The sequence below is a fragment of the Corapipo altera genome, unplaced genomic scaffold (genome assembly GCF_003945725.1).
Source record: "Corapipo altera isolate COAL_440 unplaced genomic scaffold, ASM394572v1 0, whole genome shotgun sequence".
Taxonomy (NCBI): Eukaryota; Metazoa; Chordata; class Aves; order Passeriformes; family Pipridae; genus Corapipo; species Corapipo altera.
Genome location: NW_020884872.1, coordinates 43255510 through 43274371, shown reverse-complemented (window position 1 = coordinate 43274371; position 18862 = coordinate 43255510). Strand labels below are relative to the sequence as shown.

The 18862-nt window shown below is 38.5% G+C and overlaps 1 long non-coding RNA gene across 1 annotated transcript; it reads left to right on the top strand.

The window, feature by feature from the left end:
- Positions 1 to 12014: 12014 nt before the first annotated feature.
- On the top strand, positions 12015 to 17875 carry LOC113951751. Its single transcript, XR_003529262.1, has 3 exons — positions 12015 to 12093; positions 13374 to 13519; positions 17776 to 17875. It is a non-coding gene; the product is annotated as an uncharacterized LOC113951751 (long non-coding RNA).
- The last annotated feature ends 987 nt before the right edge of the window (positions 17876 to 18862 follow it).

Sequence of the window (18862 nt, the reverse complement as noted above, 5' to 3'; positions counted from 1 at the left end):
AGCTTGGTCTCCTACTTCAAATACTATCCTCCCTTAAAGAAAACCCCTTGAAACCACAATCCCTCTTGTCATTTTACGTTAGTCTGGGTTCACATTTACAAGTATAGTGTGAGAAGGAATCATTTTCTGTCATAAGATTTATTATAAGATTCTAAAATTCGAATTCCATGCATGTGAACTTCAAGTGCAGTTCACGTGATGAAGCTGTTCTGTATCCTGCCTGTGCAGCTGATACTCTGTTAGGTGCATAACAGGTGGTACCTATAGCTGATACGGGTGAAGCTGGTTGAGTTAAGAATATTGAGCCATGAGAGGGTCTGAACAGGTTGTTCTCTGATAAGCAGCTGCCTCTGGATTATGTTCAAATTGTCCAGACTAGGCTCTGAATTTTCACTTTGTAGGACAAGAAGGTCAGGCAGCTAAACCCCGAAACCTGATTTTTAGCACATGAATTAGGAGCCTGTATTCTGAATATGATCAATAGTAAAAAACTAAAACAACTGGTTCTTGAAGACACCTTGGTTGAAATTTACCACCCACTATGACAAACTATGTGTGGTTTGTTAACATCAAAAGCTGGGATGACTGAGACATCTTTCTCCTTCCCTCACAAGCCATTTTTCCTGAATGTTTTTCTTCTACCTATTGTTACAAGAAACACTCATCAAAGTTAAAAACTAGCTCTTTACTAGTCTATGAAGAAAAATCTTCAGCTTCCATGTAAGTCATTGCTGAGATCCTACAAAGAGTAATTCTGTGTCTTAATTAGGAGATAGTCTCCCTCTTCTTACTATGAGCCTCCATGTCTCTGCAGAAGGACGGAGTCACTGCACAGCGAGTTTCCCAAAGGCCATCAGGTGATGTTAGGAGGGAAGTGTAACCAAAATAGGTCCTGACCCCAGGTTTCATAGCACTTCCCTTTATGCAGGAGGCAAAATCCTCTTTCCAGGTTGTGATGTGGGAAAAGTAGGAGCATTGATGAGGGGAAATGGTCATGATTAGAGGACCCACCTGGGAAATGATGTGCCTGTGAAGCTTGCCCGTCCCCTTCAGAGAGGATTTCAGCCAGTAACTTTGTTTTCCTGAAAGGTACCTTAAGAGCAAGTATGGAAAGGCTGCTGGGTTACCCCACAGGAAACAGTACCATGAGCTCAAAAGAGAAAGCCAGAGAGAAGCAACATCGTTCTCCGGTCTCTGTGGGAAAGTGGAAGCCCTGAGGTCTGCTCACAATAACTGAAAGAAGCAAGTAGGTTGTGACTGGTAACAAAAACAGGATAGCTGGCAGTGATGGTAGGTGGCATGAGAAATGTGAGCTGGGAGATCAGGGAGTATAGAGCAGATTGCGGTTGTCATTACAGAGTTCCAGACTGTGGAGTAGAGGGTGAGTTTTGGCTTCCCTGAGCTCCCAGGTGATCATGGAGCACAGCAAAAGGGTGATAAGAGAAGCTGTGCCCCCACAGACAGTGAAAGCTGTTTCCTTCCCCATCCTGAAGCTTGAGAAAGGCCTATAAACTCTTTCACACCAGATCAGAAGCTTGCATGGGAATTAAACAAATCATAGAGCGCCTTTACTCCGGTCATTCTGAAGGGTTTACCAAAAATGGGAAAGCATAACTCTAATCAGTAAGCATACACAAACTAGATCGAGACCAAAGTTACAAATTTTCTTACTTTCTTGAAACCTACCTTTTCCTCTAAATTGTATATGTAGATTTATAGATTGAAAAGAGATTTAAATAAGTGCATGTAGTAGGGCAATTCTGTGACTTCCCTATTACAGAAGAATAAGGTATCATAAAACACCTCCTACTTGCCTGCTGGGAGAAGAATAATATGTGAGGCAATTTTCCCATGCATGTGGGCAGAGGGTGGGCTGGTAAGGGGAAAAAATAGGAGGAAGACTGATTGATACACTACTGAAAAGGCAATATAGACTAAATAGGACTGCAAAAAACACGATTAGACCAAAGGTACTAACAAACCAGTCAGCTTAGTGTATAATAGGAAGAACAGAAATAATCAATTGGATATTTCTTATCAGAAAGTTATCAGAAGCTTTACTTAAAACTTGAGTTTGTTAAATAAAATAAAAAACTTCCATTTATTTAAGAATTATAGATGAGTTACAAATTATTTGTTTATCTAGCCATTCCAAAACCAAAAAATTGTAATAACTGAATCAATGTACCACATGAACAAAATGACTCTAACAAACTTCCTTAAAAATCATTTTTGTGTTCATGAAATTTATGTTCATTTGAGTAGAGTACTATACTGTAACACCAACGTTAGGCAGGATTTGTGCTGACTGACTGATGCCATCTGTTCACGACTCAGATGTCACTTTCCCTAGCTTTCAAATAGGGAAAACAAAAACCAAAACTAACTCTTCCCAAACTCAATTAAGGTATTTAAAGAATTTAGTTGAATTTTCAACATTTACTGCACTGTTGAAAAAAAATACCACTGTTACCATAACATTCAGTCACAGTTAAGCATAAAGGACACTGCAAGTTATCCAAGTTTTAAAGAGAAGGAAGGAATAAGCATTGTAATTAGCAAGTGTTGTGCTAACAGCCAGAAATGTACATCCACTCTGTAGGCTTGTTGGAACATAAACTGCTTTTTTCTCCCTACATCTGGCATTCATTAAAAAAGGGAAAAAAGGGACCTAGCAACCAAATTTTACATATAGCATCTTAAAGAGGCAGCACGCGATGGATCATCCCCTTTCTTAAGTAATAGGGAACACTTCTCCTAAAACAAACAAACGGAATGAATAGAGCAGGGGATATGAGGAGTGCCGACCAATTAAGATATAAAACCACTGTGGGTTACTACTTTGCTGACAGCAGTGTGAGCCTGGGATTATTGACACACAATCTGCAGGCAAAATTCCCTCCCGGGTTAATTCCTCTGATTTCATCTGATTCCCCTGATTTCCTCCGAGCTCCTTCTCCTGCGGAAAGCCCAGCGCCCTCGCAGCCTTTCCCCGGCCGGGGGCGGGAGCCGCTCCTTGCTGCACCCGGGCAGGGTACGTCCTTCCGCGCCCCTCACCGCCCCGGGGAGGAGCCGGGCGTCCCGGCCCCGGCCCAGATCGGCGGGGTTGGCCCGGCGGCCGCTGGAGGGCAGCCGGGGGCCCGGCAGAGCCGGGGCAGGCGGAGCCGGGCGGCGAGAGGGTCTTGATCTGGATCGACGTCTCCCGATCAGGGCCGGGGCGTGGGTGTCCCGGGAGGAGCCGCGCCGTGAAGAGCTGTGGGCGGCGATCCCCGTCCCTCGGCAGACGGCAGCGAGCCCCGGCATCTGCCTGTCCGGGAGGTGCCCACGCACTCGGAACGGGCTCTGCGCCCGCTGCTCGCCCGACGCCGCTGCTGTTCTGAGAACAGAGCCCCTCGCCGTCACGTAAAGGTGTCCCGAGCGGTGCTGCGACTGGAGAAACGCTCTGCCCCGAGTCAGGTCACGGCCAGAAAGCTCCCAGGAGTGGCGGGGTTGGCAGAAACCTCCTGCGGGGAAGGAGCAAGGTCTGCACCCACCATGGCATCCAGCGTGGCCCCACTGCTCCAGGAAACGGGTCTGGCCCCCAGGAAGGCATCGGGCAGAGGTCGTGGCCCACGCGGGTCCAGAGCATGCTGCTACTGGCTAACCACTTACAAGAAGGATGGGCAAGGGATTGAGGAAAATCACTGTTCCTCTCTACTTTGCACTGGGAGCTGGCAGACGACAGGCTCCCCGGTTGCAGGAGAAACTGGTCCAGTAATGGGTGACTGAGATGGTCAATGCATAAAACATACCCTACAAAGAAGGGGGGGACTGGGCTTTGGTGGTCCTAGGAAGAAGGAGGCTAATGAGGGTCCATGAGGTGTCAAGGGATTGCTTGAAGGGCCACTATGAAGGTGACTAGTGCCAGGTGATGTAAAGACTGAAAAAATGCTACACGTGTGAGCTTGGAAGGTTCAATTTGGACATTAGGGGGAAAAATGTCAGAAGGGTTGTTCAAGACTAGGAGTTGTCAATGACATCAGGACTGTCCTTGGAGTGTTTCAGACATCAAAGCTGACCCGGGAGTGGGTAAGAGTCCTCTTTCATGTAGGAGTTTGGACTTTATAACCTCCAGAAACCTCTTCCAACCATTATTTAGCAACTCTGTGATTTGTATGCTTGTCAAGTTTAATAGTTCTATCTCTCTGCACAAAGAAGAATATACAGAAAAGGAAAAAATGTAGTGTAATTTACCAACAAGGTTTTGTATTTTTGTTTTCAGAGAGTGCAGTACCACACATGGTTTGTTATTTCTGCACATTACTGCTGTATGTCCCGACATTTGTAAATGTCTCTACAGCTGGGTGAATGAGATTAAGCATTCATTTGTTTCTATGATGGAAGAAACTTTCTTTGGGATAAACCTTATGTCCTGGTTTAAAACACTTGGTTAAACTACAATACCTTAATACAGGTGTTATTGGCTTATAGACATCCCTGTCCTGCAACTACTTATGAAACAAATTAGTTGACGCCTTTTGAATCTCTTGGCTCAATAGGTGTAGGTAGTATCTTGAAAAAAAATTCAATCTTAGTATTAAAAAGACAATAGCTTTCCCTTAGACATCATGTGCTGTTAAAAATTTAATAATTCTGTGAAGCAGGTGTTGTGTTACGTTGTGCCTCCTTGTTGCATGTAGATCTTTGGAGAGATACTAGGAGTAATCAAATGATAAATCTGAATCTAGATGATTACCTCAGTACCATAAAGGAGCAGCATTACCAATGAGAACTGTAAGTATTAACTACTGACTAAAGAGCCTAATTTATCAAAATGCCATATAAAATATAAAATTAATTTAATTTGTGATAATACACTTGACTATATTCAAGTGGCCTCCTCCAGAAGCAGACACAAGCCTTGAACAACAAAAAATTAATTTAGTAAATTCTAGTGTAGTCCTGAAAGTTGTGTTTTTTCATGATTTTCATTATTTGAAACAAAATTGAGTTTTAGTTTCCTCAGAAACTAACTTTAATCAAAAGTAGAAATTTGAAGCATTGCTGTCGGTATCTACAATGCGAAATATATAACTGCAGTATTTAACAAGAAAGGAAAGGATTAGCAGCTGAAATCTCCTTACATTTTTGCCAACAATGTTTAACAGTGACAGTTAAGAAAGTAGGGTGTTTTTATCAGTTTACTAATTTATAAGTAATCAATACATTTACAATACATTAAAAGAGCATCTCAGGTTTCCTGCATTTTAGCCAAGAAAAAAAGGTGCTTTTTTGTAGGATCCAGAAGTGTGAGATCTGGTCTGAAAACTTATCTCTTTATGGTCCAGCAGTCATGGACTAAACATACATTTCAAGATATGAAAAAATAAATCTTATAATTAAATCTACAATTCAATATCTTTTTTCTCATTCTTCAAATAGCTCATTTACATAAGTGACCTAACACAGCTTACAATATTTGTTTCTTCAACAAAATACCTGCTGAAATTTTTTTTAGGATTAGTGTCTCTGTCAATTGGGATGACTGGAAGAAAAAATGAACTCATCTTACACTGGATCTCATGCTAAGTAATATTTACCATTGCATTCTACATCATATCTGTGGTCAGCCCTCAGCTGGCTTCTGTCAGGAGTGGTATGGCTCAGTCTGTTAACTTTATCCACAGAAAAACATGAATATCAAGTTTTCCTTAGGAAGGAAATAGTGTCTACACAAATTCCTTTTTCAAAATTAAGATAACTAAGCAAGAAATAAGTACTAAGAATGGTCTAAGGGAATTCCTTACAGATGGATGTTCTCAATCCTCTCTGAAGAAAAAGCAATAATAGAAAAAATGAGTATGTCTGAATGATGTTTTTCTTCTCCCCAATGACCTTAATACTGTTCTACAACCTGTACCAAAGTGCAAAAAATGCATGCAGGTTTTCACATAATCACAGAGTGGTTTAGTTGGAAGGGACTACTGGACATCATTTAGCCAACCTCCCTGCTAGAGCAGGGTCCCCTGGAACATTTTACTCAGGATTGCATTCAGATATCTTTGAATATCTCCTGGAAAGGAAATTCCACAACATCTCTGGGCAGCCAGCCTGTTCCAATGCTCAGTCACCTGCACAGTAAAGAAACTCTTCCTCATGTTCAGGTGGAACTTCCTGTGCCTCAGTCTCTGCCCTTTATCTCTTGTCCTATTGCTTGGCACCACCCAGAAGAGCCTGGCTCCATCCTCTTGGTACCCTTCCTTTCAGATACTTGTGTACATTGTTGAGGTCCGCTCTCAATTGTCTCTTCTCGTGCTTCAACAGGCTCAGCTCCCTCAGCCTTTCCTTGTAAGAGAGATACTCCAGTCCCTTGATCAACTTTGTAGCTCTCTGTTGGACCTGCTCCAGGAGCTCCATGTCTCTCTTGTACTGAGGAGCCCAAAACCGGACACAGAACTCCAGATGTGGCCTCCCTAGGGCTCAGTAAAGGGGTAGGATCACCTCCCTTGACCTGATGGCAGTGCTTTTCCTAATGCACCCCAGGATATCATAGAATCATAAAACTGACTGGGTTGGAAAAGACCTCCAAGATCATCAAGTCCAACCCTTGATCCAACACCGCTGTGGTTACTAGACCATGGCACCAAGTGCCATATCCAGTCTTATCATTGGCATTCTTGGCCACGAGGGCACATTGCTGGCTCATGGACAGCTTGTTGTCTACCAGGACCCAGGTCCTTCTCCACAGAGCTGCTTTCCAGCAGGTTGGCTCCCAGCCTGTACTGGTGCATGGGATTATTTCCCACCATGTGCAGGACCCTGCACTTGCCTTTGTTGAATTTGATTCAAGCACTATTAGTGGTGTTAAATATTTTTGAGGAAAGACCAAACCTTCATGCCATCAACATAAATGAAGATATATGGGAATATCTGAGAGCACAAAGTAGCATCAAAGAATGACAGAGGGTGAAAGCATTGTGGTTTTATCCACACAGCTTCTGTAGTGAGGTGCACTGAGAACCATCATGGGATAATTCTTCCTTTGTAGATGATGGGATCTATCCCTCTCAAACCTTTAGATACCTTAGTAAAAACTTCATCAGTCTTACTTCTCTCTTGTGCTAAGAGTAGACAGTGCACATGCTAGCAACAAGCCTGTCACTGCAACACACAAGAATGAGATGTAAATACCAGAGTGGGAGTGTGCTCTTCATCCACCGGCTGTTCCCACCATCACAGAAACAGGCATACAGCAGCTCAAGCTAAACAGGAAAAGAGAGCACAGGAAAAAGTTATCCAACTCTTTAAAAGGTAATGACCAATTTTTATATTTTCCAACATAAAACAACTTAATGTTCTCGATTTTTTTGGTGTTGTGATAATGAATAACAAGTACTCCTTGTGCTTTGTACAGATTTATTTCATCAAACCTCTGGTATGGTTATGTGTTTTCATGAATGCACAAGTAGACAACAAAGGTTTCTGCTGAGAGCTGTACAGTGTTACACCTAAAAACCATCAGAACTACAAGTAGAGTGAACTATGTCCAAAGCTATATGTGGATTTGTTGCAGAAGAAACTGGGTTTGTTTGTTTGGGGTTTTTTGTCCAGAAAAAAAAGACCATAAATGAGCTAATGCTTACATAGTGTGAAGGATAAGGAGATGAGAACTCAGAGGTAAACTGGAGTGGTATGCCATTTCATACTGCAGATGTACCTTTTGAGATTTAATTTAATTTGAGATTTCCACGTGCATCCGAAAACAAATTTAAATAATGTTAAATGGTTTATATGGACTGGCGTTTTTTCAGCTTTTCAAAATGGTAAGGAAATAGCAACACACAATTTTTGTAATGGAGTTATAATGGAGTTGAGCACTTCTGGACTTAGTCTTAGAAGAGTGCTTTTAATGACATTTGGACAGAGATTACTTTCCCAGTTACACCAAATAGCAATTTTCACTATTAATAATGCTGGATTTTACTTTTTTTCCCACAAGAGTGTATTTTTGAGGAAAGTTCATAAACAGAGAGGTTGTTTTTTTTAACAGTGCTTCAGCGGTTACTTAATAATTGCAGCATCCAGTCATACATTAAATTTGAACAGCTTCCTGGGCCCCTCAGTTCAGGGAAGGTGTTGAGGTGCTGGAGCAGGTGCAGAGAAGGGCAACGAGGCTGGTGAAGGGACTGAAGCACAAGTCCTATGAGGAGAGGCTGAGGGAGCTGGGGTTGTTTAGCCTTGAGAAGAGAAGGCTCAGGGGAGACCTCATCGCTCTCTACAACTCCCTGAAAGGAGGTTGTAGCCAGGTGGGAGTTGGTCTCTTCTCCCAGGCAACCAGCAGTAGGACAAGAGGGCATGGCCTTAAGCTGTGCCAGGAGAGGTTTAAGTTAGGCATTAGAAAGAAATTCTTTACAGAGAGGGTAATCAGGCATTGGAATGGGCTGCCCAGGGAAGTGGTGGATTCTCCATCCCTGGAGGTTTTTAAGATGAGGCTGGACGTGGTGCTTAGTGCCATGGTCTAGCAACTGTGGTGGTAGTGGATCAAGGGTTGGACTTGATGATCTCAGAGGTCCTTTCCAACCCGTCTGATTCTATGATTCTATGATTCTGTGATCAAAGGGTTATTATTCATATTTCAGAATGTGTCAAAGGCCTTATGTATAAAGCTTAAGAAATTAATTAAACAAATACCACCTTATTGGTGTACTAATAGACAATATAAATAATAGCATATAAATAATATGCATATAAAAATGGAATAAATTAGCTTTAATGAAAGTATAAAGTTAGATCTCTTCTGAGTATGAAAAGAATATAAATTATTTTTAAATGGTAGAAATAATTTTAAAGACTGTTAAGTTTTAAGGCATGAAAATGATGTTTATGAAAATTAGCCAAACAGTTCTTATTCATTATGTGGATATTACAAAATGGTAATTAAGAAAGGAATTAAGGAATTCCTCAAGAGAATTTAAAAAAAAAAGACATATTTGGACAAATTATTTCAGCTAAATTTAACATTGCATTGTTAACTGTGTCAATAAACCAAAGCTAATGTCCCCACTTTATCCCAGCTGCATAGAGAACATGATTACATTCCATATATTTTAATAAAACTTTCAAAACAGCTGGAAATAGTACCAGCTCACATTCCTTTTTAAAATTAAAACTGGAAGACAGACTATTCTTTCTATGAATATGTTACTTTACATGTGAGATTAATCTCTACATTAACAAATTTAAGTTTCATTTGAAACTTTCATAAAGGTTTCAAAATTTTTACACTTAAAATTTTTAGACATACAAAAGCAATGAAGCTTCATTCCATAGTGATTTTTAGGGTAAAATTCCTTTCTACAGATCATAGACATCAGTCACATACACAATTGCATGTGACATAGTCATCCTAGGCTCTCCTTGTAATCAAGGGAGAGAAGGACTACTGGGATATAATTCATCTGGCCATTTTAGGTTTCTTTAGTAATATGTTTTAAATTACACCAAAGAATCACCTGTTTCTTTCAACCGATGGTGAAAGAAATAACTGGCATGCGTCCTACCCTTTGCCACCCAGCTTTCCTTTAGAGCTTTGCCTTGTATTTACAGATAATCAGCAGAGTAGATTTTGCCTACATTCCTAAAAACCTAGATTTACTGGATTATGTATTTTGACATGTAGCAGTTTCACCATCATTTCAGTTCTTGGAGCCTAAAAAACTGTGAAAATACACCAGCATCAATTTTATTTACAGTATATTAAATTACTGAACATTAACCTTTCTTTTTCTACTTGGCTTGTTTGGGTTTTTCTTTCCCTGCTTTTCAACAACTGTTTTGAAATATTTACAGATTCTGTAAAGTCATTTCTATGGGTGTCTCCAGCTGAAATCTTCGTCACTTCAAGAGAAAGAATGGATACAGGAAAACTGAAATTTATACAAAAATGGCTGAACAGGAAGACCTGTGTATGTAACCAGGACTGTGTTATATGAACTAGCATTTGATAGTGTGCTATATTAAATATTGAGTTTGGGAAGGACATAGTGTAACAAGAGCATGTTCTAAAGCTGCATTTACCTGAGGCTGCTCTGTGCTTGGAAGATCTCGTCACTCCTCAAGAGCATACGTATAAAACCAGTACAGCACTGACAGTCTCTAATTTTAAGGTATATCTTATCAGTATCAAGATATATTAGTTTACAGAATTTTACCTCATAGCCTGGTAAGCAAAGCTAGAAAATACAAGCAAAACTATCACAGACTGGTAATTTCTTGTGGCTAAAGAAGCTTGCAAATTAAAAACGTAACAGATTTTATTTTTGTGTAAATGTATTATGACATCTACCTCACCAAAACCTAAAAAAACTTTAAAACCCTAGTAAAGCACTCATTGACTCAATAAAAGAAAAAAGCTGTGGTTCATGTCACCTGATTTTCTAACATGACTAATTTTAAACAGGTTGTCTAAACCTATTTCCACACTTTTACAATAGTATGGATGGAATTAAATCTAACTTTACAAATGAAACATCCATCCCTGATGGATGAGAGAAACTCTCAGGGGGAATTGTACTATAAGATCATTGTAGGTCCCTTCCAGCTGTACCATTCTTTAGTCTCACATAATTTCCTTTTCTACTGTCTCCTCACTGTTATTTCCACGTCTAAGGTTCTGACTGCATTGTCGTGCGCTGCTCTTCTGTTTTATCCATTTTACATCAGAATTACTTCAACGAAATCTCAAGGTTGAGATAAGCATTCATCTTTTGAATTATTTTTTCTAGGCCTTCAAATTTTTAGGAGACTTGCTAATCATGTTCAGCTGTCCCCTAATCAGCACAAGAAGCTATTTCAGTCTTTGGTTTACAATACATCCATTCTGTTGATATTTTCCCTGGTGGAAAAACCTGCAATATTGAGTGATTATAGACTGAAATCTACTATACAGATAGTCATAGCAGATGTGGAGTGATCCATCAGATGTCAATTTGAAACACTGATTAATACATAATTAATATTATCATAGATAAATAAATATATCTTCTCCAGGATGAACCTTTAATTTCCCACTCTTGCAGCTCTGAAATTTTCAGTAGCACTGTCATCTTCAAGTGACATCTTTATCAAAATATTACGAAGACAAACTTTCAAAAAACTATTATTTAACTTACTAGCTTTCCTATTTTTAGAAAGTAAAATTATAGAACTAATAAAGTATGTACAGTGACTGTTGCTATGTCGGTTTGGAAAAGTCATTTCATTTTGGCTGGCTTTGCACCCACTTACTTCACTTACCCTAAAATCTCTGTCTCTCTTAAACAAATGGTTCTCCAGAAACCAAAATTACATGGCTCAGTTTTACTCCAGGCTGCTTGAAATTTACACAGTGGCACTAGTAAATAGTTTTGGATGAGGAATTGACAACCTAATATCATATGCATCTATTAAGGTTACTTGAACTCATTAGAGAAAGTATTGTGTATAGGGCATTACAGACAAAACTTTGCCAACCAAAACTGAATTTCAGTTAAATTATTTGTTAGCTATTCCTTTCCAAAGCGTAAAAAAAGATCCCAGATATTACAGATTGAAAAAGCTATTGAATTCCTATATAAAAGATTAAATTGTTTTGTGACTTAAAATCTCAGCCTTCAAACAGCACTAACAGTGGCAGCTCCTCTGAATCAGATTCTTTAGAAATCCATGATGAGCTAAATCTCTTGATTCTTGGTTTCCAGACAAAAACTGCATTACTGAAAAAATCGTGTTGAAAACGTAGGTCCACTTCCAAGCGTGTCTGTTCTTCTGTGTATTTCATTACTTTTTTTCCTAAAGGATAGAATTTGATGAATGCAACCACTTGTGAATACTCTAAAATATTCGAGGTATTTTGTGACATACAATAGCTAAGGCAAGGAATATACTGTAAGCCATACATAACTGTACTTCTGTTCTTTTTTTGGAGGTTGGTTTTGGTTTTATATTGGAAATAGTGACTCTATATTAAAGGTTTCTGTTTCCCTCTATTTTTTTGTAGCATGCCTTTGGAAGAAGGAGATGGAGAAAAAAACAGGCTTGGAAGGAACCCTAAAATATACAGGGGTGAAGTGAATGGTATTGATATTTTTCTTTTAGTTCTACTTCTGAACTCCTAGTATGGAGAACTTCTATTACACAACAGATACAAATGCTGTAATAACTTAAGAAAATTAAGGAACCTTAATTGTTAAAAATGCTTTCCCCTCAATCATGCCTGGACCCTGCTGCTATGTCTGTAGTATTAATAAACAGGGTGAGGACATATATGCTCAAGAACTACTAGCAAGCAATCCCCTGTAAATGTGATTTGCTAGCACATAAGCTTCTATGCTTTCAGTCCTTTCTGACTAAGGCTCTGTCAGAAAATATTTAGGTGCTGTCTAGGAAAATACTGCTGGACAGAAACTGTTCTCTGCTAGGCAGTAAGCAAGACCCTGTCTGGTGTGGGAATGAGAAATTATTTTAGTTTTATGGGTGTGTTTGCTGCTCACATCAGGGCTAGTAGACCAGCCCTTATCCTATTTATTTATTCATATAGATGTAGCCTCAGGGTTTGCTCTAGATGATTGCTAGCCAGAGGATAACCAAATAAAAGAGCATCACTTTAATTGGAGTGCCATTGCTTTAATGGGACCTGTTTGTTATCTGCAATTCTCCTTAAGTTTGCAGAAAAGCCTAAAGGAGGAAACAAGATTGTCCTAGCAAAGGAGGATAAACTGCTCAGTGAAAGAATTGGGAAAAAAAAGAATTGGAAAAAAAAGAATTGGAAAAAAAGATTTGGAAAGTTGCAAAAGACATAAAAAGGGAAATTTAGAATATGTCATTAAATAACTCCTTAAGGTCTGCTCATGGTTGAGCATAAGGATTTCCTAGTGTATATGTTAGCCATAGAGGAAACAATTCAGCTACAGTCCATCCAGGGTATTGCCTTTTGAAATCAGTTCCAAGATTCCCTAGGGATAGGAAAACACTACCATTTCTCCCAAGCCTCCACAGTGCTGCAGCCTTGAGCAATTTTATTTCCCTCTGGTACAAATGTATCCTCTTTCTCTTTTTTTTTTTTTTTTTTTTGCTATGCTATTATTCTCAGGCTGATGTATCTGCTGTTCAGAGGAAATCCATCAAGTAGACCTCACCTTACATTCAGGAAGGTTGTTTGATTTCTACTGTATTATTTATTTGCATGTTGCTTCTAGCTTAAATGATCTTCTAGTTAACAAACTGTTTTCAAAACTCCTATAATGTTTTATGAATATACCTAAAGAAGTATTTTTATATATGTGTGTGCATGTGTATGTGTATATACAGACATGACACAAACTGCCATTCCTAAACTTTTGTTTACATCTTCACAGCATGAACTATGGTGTGCCAAGCAAGGGGTCACACTGACTATGCCACAGTTTCTTTTCTACTCATCCAAAGGGCTATAATTGCTGTCATCCAGCTAGAAATCAGCTGGATCATACACCTGGATCCACTAGCTGGGAAATGTTCTTAGGTTTGTCAATTTAGACAAGTTCTTGATAATACAAATGACATTGACAGTATAGGTGAAAAATCTGACATTTTAGAATGTTTTGCCTCCTCCTGCATGCCTTTTGTAACTTTTTTGTAATCTTCTGCCATTGTGGTAACAGATGATAAAAATGACAATATAAACATTAATTTTAATACTAAATATTAAAATTTAAGTTTCCTAGATAGTCAATAGTAAGAGTTTGTTTCACAAGAGGGTGATTCTGCCTGATGCAGTTTAACAAGCAAAGTTAAACTAATTGAATTTCCTTATGGTATCTTCAAAAAAACCTAGCCTTCCTCATCGACTGTATGAGGAACTCTGAGGTACCCTGAGAGCAGTTCAGTACTTTCCAGGTTGGGATTGATCATACCTAATTTAAAACTGTTTAAAAGCTGATTGTCTAGCCTAAGTATATTGCACACATTTCAACTACGATCAAGAGCAGAGGTGTCTTTTCTAGGATAATTCATCTCATCCTCTAGAATTGTCTGTTATCTCCACTGATCATGGATCCCCTACTGTGGAATAAAAAATCGTCGGGGAACAAGTTCAAACACTGCATATATACTTACTTAAAATACTGAATTCTTTACTGTCTGGGAGTGCCTCAGATTGTTCCAACTTATTTTCTTCTAGGCAAATCCATTGAATAAGATGTGGATGCAATTGTTGACATTAAGGTTGTTCAGTGAGCACCAGAATCAATTAAAATCTGAAGCTGAACTCTGTCCATCTTTATTAGATACCTTACACTTAAGTTTCATGCGTTTGTAGAAGCAGACCTTCTCAAAAAGTACCTAAGTTTCCTGGAGAGAGAACAGTGCTACTAGTTACGGCTATTCAACACTACTCACTTTCAGGTCTGAGGGCTTGTCCTTAGCCCTGTATCACTCAGCAGTAAAGACATAGCCCACATGACTAATTTGGGGTAAATAACTCTCAGATGGCCAGTGCTGGTGAGGTAACTCTTATCTAAGCTGTAGGTGGAAGCAAGATGTCCACGTCAGGTAAATTGAATTCTTATACTGACAAGTTTGTAGCTTGCAGTGAATTGCTAGCCCTTAACAAAGCTGTTTATTTGGTTTGATTTGTTTTTACAATTATTTCTCCTCTTCAGTCCTTGGCCTTTATGATGGGCTGAGTTCATGCTGAAGATTTTCTTTTATGTATACTAATATGGTTTTCTCTTCCCAAGTACCTATTTTTATGAAAACTACAAGAGCTTACATATTTTTCATACTTCCAACTCTCTGTCTGAAGTGACTGATCAAGCAGGAAGTGACTGAAATTAAATTAGTAGCATATACATACCATACTCACACAGTGAGTGTTGCCACAGAGGTCTTGTTTCCTTAGGGGATCATCTGAAACTGTTTTACTAATGATCACTATAGGCAATGACAGTGTAATGTCCTGTCCCTGGTTTTGGGACAAGAGTTTCAGATATTTGTGAAGTAATAAGTGTTCTTCCAGGATGCCTTCACCTTTTATGAGAATACATGCACAGCTGGCCTGATAATAATTTATTGTTGTGTATCATGCTCACTTAATTATACTGGTGTTTTTATAAACCAGGCTTATTTTGAAGTAATTGAAGTAGAAAAATTATTGGAATAATAAAGCATGTTAAACATACAGAAAGACATTAGACATTATATAATAAAATTTTCCAAAAATTATCATAATCCACCTGCACCCTTAGAGTCACAGGGCTAGTTATTCTGAAGGTTTTCTACATACATTCACTTAGGCTAACTGTTTGCAAACTATTACAAGTGAGAGCCCAACAAGGTGATAATAGACTCAAACAGCAGTATATTTTTTCCAAGAGTTAGCAAAATGAAAGCTTTGTAAGTATAGTTGTTTCGTGTATCACAAAACACACAAAAGCTTCGAAATGTGCTTTTCTCCCAGATTATCATGCTGAGAGATTACAGACTCTCTTTGAGACCTTTCAGCTTCAGCTAATGTAATTTATACTATTTCATAAGACCAAAGGCCAAAAATGTTGTAACCAGCTAGAAGCAGCAATACCCCAACATAAAGAGAAGGGAAAATAATTTTTTTTGTCTTCATTCCTTGCCATAATAGTTCTGTCTAAACCAATTCATTTTAAATTCCCTTACTTTCAATTTCATGGTTTCTTTCATGCTGTCCTTTATGTCTTGAAGAAAATAATATATATCACTGAAATATTTCTTTAAAACAGCCTTTTATTCCTTTTGGCAGAAATCCATGTTATAATCAAATTTAAAATAAGATGCACACCAACTTTAAACTTCGTCTTTAAACTGGACAGCTGGGAAATTTTCTGTTTGGATTGTGTTATCTGTCTAATTGAACTGCTTTCTGAGCAATGCAGATTGTGGTGAAAGGTGCCCTCTAGCAAGATGGCATTTCTAATTGACTAATCTGAACTGTAACATTATTGCTGCCTTTCATTTGATTGGGTCATGGTGAGTACATCATGATGCTTCCGATCCTTAGGGAGGGTGGATCACCACCTAAATTTAGGATGTTATGAATTATGGGCTAAAAAAGTGTAGTTTGCACATAAACAACCAGCTGAATTTCTTCCTGACATGGTCTGTTACTACAAAGACATTAGAGATGCTATTTTAAGTCACATGTGCAAGCTGCCTGGAGACTATAATCAGGTTGACTAATCAGGTGGCATGGCAAATTTGGCCTGTCATATGGTACATTGAGTCCACTGTCTTTGTATTCAACTCTAGTATTTTTTGCTTACTGAGGAAATAAAATCTGCTTTCTCTTCACTTACATTCAAATTCTGTTCATCCAGAAAAGTAGGTATACTATTGCACTAAACTAGTCAGTTATGTGTGAGCATCAGATATAGGATAAAACCTTGGAGTTTGTCCTATATAAAAACTAGGGGCTCTTATAAGAATTATTATACTGCATCTGGTCTTCTTTCAGAGCCTTGATTAAAGATAGAATGAAGTCTGTGTTGCTAATGGTTTATTGGTTTGTGGCTCATTTGCCAGTTCTCCCTTTCCAAAATATTGCTTACATATTTTGTAGTACATGATTATGCAGAAACAAAACCACAGATGTCTGTATTACTGAGGTTTCCCTCTCCTAACTGCATACTCTCTTAAGCACATCCCGTGAAATATCCATGTCTTGCCCATTTATTTCATAATCACTTTAGAGATCTTCTAGAAGCATTTTATGTTGGTTCTTGTGATTCTCCTCTATCTCTTTGACTTCCAAGTTTCATTTCTTTTTTTTCCCTGCATTTCTCCTATTTCATTGGCATGTCTGACTCTGGCAACATTGTCAAGACATCCATCCGCTTCTGTTGCTGCGCTTCAGGTTTGTTATACAATCACTAGAGTGATTATCCAGTGGGCAAACCTTGGCTTGATGTTTTTCAAAAGGTCAGACTAGTCCCCAGTGGCACAGTCATACCAATGGTAGACACTTTGGAACAAAAAAATGTTGTTTTCATTCTCCAAATATACAATATAAAGACATACAAAATTTAGTTTGGCTTCCATCTAATCAAAATATTTCTGTAGAGAAAGAGAGTTGGGAAGGATAACTAACAGAAGGATGGAATTAGGCAATCCAGCTGTAGCAGTCTAAATCTGTTGCTGGCCTATACTAGTTGTCCAGGTTTCTTAGTGTAGAAAGCCAGGAACATCTAAGGATGATGCATGTCAGTTATCCTTCGCAGACTGGAGCCATCCATTTGAAGGACCATACATCACTGTCTACAAAGGGAACCAGCCTATAATTTAGTTGCATCTGCAATGTTAAAGTGATGTTCTGCTTCAAGATCCAGTAGAGAAAAGGCTAACTATTCAAGACAGCTTCTACGAATCTCTGGAAAAAAAAAGTAAAGGGAAGGGATTTCAAGTTACAGTGAAGTTACAAAGGAAGGTTGCTTTATCAAATAATTTCAGAACTCAGGTATCTCTTACTGAGTTAGGAAAGTGTATTTTATCACTGTCCAGAAACAGCCTAGAGTGGCAGTAATGATAGAGCAACTGCTATACTGACAAGATGTTGTTGCATTATTCAAGGAGCTTGAGTGTATTTAATCACACTTTTCTCATAATTTGATGTTTGCTAAGGACATAGCCATATACTCTTAAATATTAATATAAATACTCTTGTTCTATATAAATATTGCTCTTCTTTCCATTCAGGTGCTATTATTCTCTTGAATTTCAAAATAATCTTAAAATACATTTTGCTTTCCCTAGCCTGAACAGCACAGCTGAAAGAAAGGAATGAAAGGAAGTAGGAGTAGGGGTGAAAGGACAAGCTTATTGCTACTACAGTTACCCTCATCTGATGTTACAATTGCAGGTTAGTAACATGCTGAATTTTTCACAATACTGTCCTTGATAACTATAAAGAAAATATCTTATTTTTATGAGAATGAAATTCTTTTTTTCAGAACAATTTCTGCCAAGTTATGTCATATCCCATCTTCACAATCATTCAAGTTACAAAGCTACATATTTCCTTGCTTTAAGTGAAGATCTTTGCTCACATCAAAGTTCTTCACAACTGATCATAAAATGAACACTGGTAAGGCACCAGAAGGTCATTATTTCTGCCTCTGCTCCTTTCTGCTAACATACCTTGTGCCTCTGTATCTCCTTTTTACAGAAACATCCTGTATGTGTAGTCCCAGACTGAAACTGTGGAGGTATACTTTGACACAATTCAATGTTCTTCTTTGAACTTTTAAAACTATACCATTTCCTCACTTCAATTTGAAGCTCTTCAAAATTCTTCTGTATGCAGACAATAAATACACGGACATATCGGTAAAAATCCTGTTGTTCCAAACTCTAGAGACATAAAGTCTGAAAAAAGATTGAGTGAAATGGGAATGTAGACACTTAGGAACTTGGAAGTTGTGTCACGTTTAGACAGAGTTCAGATCAAGTATAGTATGTATATGCCAAAGTATAAAACAGTGTTGTTCAACAGGTGTGTGGGAGGAGTTTCAAGCTCCATGATATATCAGGTATTGTGAATGCCTACATACGGTGCTAATCTCTGGGGGAACAAAGTGTGATCAGAGGTACTTGTGGTTTGCAGGCACGAAAGCTACTGTTTTGGATGAGACTTTGGTGGCTGATCTGTAGATATAGGAATGCATACTATTTTGAGTGGAAAACAGAATGAAACATCTTGCCAGTACATAGTAAATACAACTCAGGTAGTTTTAGGAATCTATAATACCTAAACTTGAGCTGGTCAATGTAGACTTCTTTTATACTTAAAGGAAAGGAAAAGGCAATTTTAGGAATTTATTATGTATTCCAGTAGGTAAAA